Source organism: Eretmochelys imbricata, chromosome 23 (assembly GCF_965152235.1).
Source record: "Eretmochelys imbricata isolate rEreImb1 chromosome 23, rEreImb1.hap1, whole genome shotgun sequence".
In the NCBI taxonomy this organism is placed as follows: domain Eukaryota; kingdom Metazoa; phylum Chordata; order Testudines; family Cheloniidae; genus Eretmochelys; species Eretmochelys imbricata.
In genome coordinates, this window is record NC_135594.1 from 16,422,619 (window position 1) to 16,424,295 (window position 1,677).

The following is a 1,677-nucleotide window of genomic DNA, read 5'->3' on the forward strand; positions in this document are numbered from 1 at the left end:
TAGCCTGGGAGAGACCCTACAATAACGCCCCCCCCGGAGAGACTCTACAATAATGCACAGCCCCCCGGCCTGGGAGAGACCCTACAATAACACACCGCCCCCCTGTCTGGGAGAGACCCTACAATAATGCACCGTCCCCCCGGAGAGACCCTACAATAACAAACAGGCCCCCCCAAGAGACCCTACAATAACGCACAGCCCCCTGGCCTGGGAGAGACCCTACAATAACACACAGCCCCCCGGCCTGGGAGAGACCCTACAATAATGCACCGTCCCCCCGGAGAGACCCTACAATAACGCACCGCCCCCCCGTCTGGGAGAGACCCTACAATAACGCACCACCCGCCAGAGAGACTCTACAATAACGCCCCCCCCCCCGGAAAGACCCTACAATAACACACAGCCCCCCCCCCCCCCCGTCTGGAGAGACCCTACAATAATGCCCCCCCCCGGAGAGACCCTACAATAAACACACTGAGCAGAGAGTGACTCCTGGAGGATGGAGAGTGGGGCTGCAGCCTGGGCACGGGTGGGGGCAGGGGTCGGTGAGAAGTCTCTTGGGGAAGGGGTCACAGGGAGGGGGGTCCCCAGAGGGTGTCTGGAGTGGGGGGGTCCCTTCCCCTCCCCATGCAGCAGGTGCAGAGAGTCTCCTTCGCCCCATTAACCCCAATGGCCTGGGCCCCCACAGTGCTAATGGGCTGGGAACAGGGCCCAGCTTGTCTGAGTCCCCCCCACCCAGGGCACCAGGCCAGGCCCTTTACTCTGGGGCCGCCTCATATTGGGAGGGCAGTGGGGTCAGCAGGGTGGGTGCCGGGGGGCAGCTGTGGGTGGGATGGGCAGTAGTGCCGGGAGGCAGCGAGTGCTGGGGGGGGCAGTGGGGTGGGATGGGCAGGGTGCCAGGAGGGCAGCAGGGTAGATGCCAGGGGGCAGCAGGGTGCCGGGGGGGAGGCGTAGATGCCAGGGGGCCAGCAGGCCAGCGCAGGGTCCCTACCTCCATCCGTGCACCAGGAAGCCGGGACACTGGTCCCCACACGCGTGGCACGGCTGCCCCCGGTCAGGGTCGGCATCGTCGGGCGGCTGTGGGGCAGGAGACACAGAGTATCACCACCCGCCACGGCCCCCCCCCCCGCCCCCACACCGTGGGGTCCAGTGGTTAAAGCAGAAGGGAGGGGGATCCGGAAGCCAGGACTCCTGGGTCCCATCACCAGCTCCAGACGGGGCAGGGGTGTCTTTCTCCAGCCCCACGGCCACGCGCCCGGTCTCTGAGCTGCCAAGGCAGAGGCCAGAGCCGGGGGGCAGGTCTGGGGCAGGGATAGAAGCCACAACCCCTGCACCCAGGGCATGGTGGGATCCCAGACCCCAAGCCGGGCGCCCCAGGGCGTGGTGGGAGTCCAGACCCCAACCTCAGCCATGCAGGGGGCTCGTGGGAGCCGCGGCGCCGGGCCACCTGGGTCACGCTGGGGCTTGCGGGAGCTCAGACGCAACCGGGCCGGCCCAGGGCATTGTGGGAGGCGCGAGCCGCCCCACACGCCAGGACCTGCCCCAGCTCGGCTCAGTGGAGCGTGACACACGCCGAGAGCTGGGCCGTGGCCAAGGGCGGGGGGCAGAGAGTGGGAGGGGCTGGGGGTTGTATTTGGGGGGACCCACCCCTTCCCCTTGGGGAAGGTCACGTCAAGG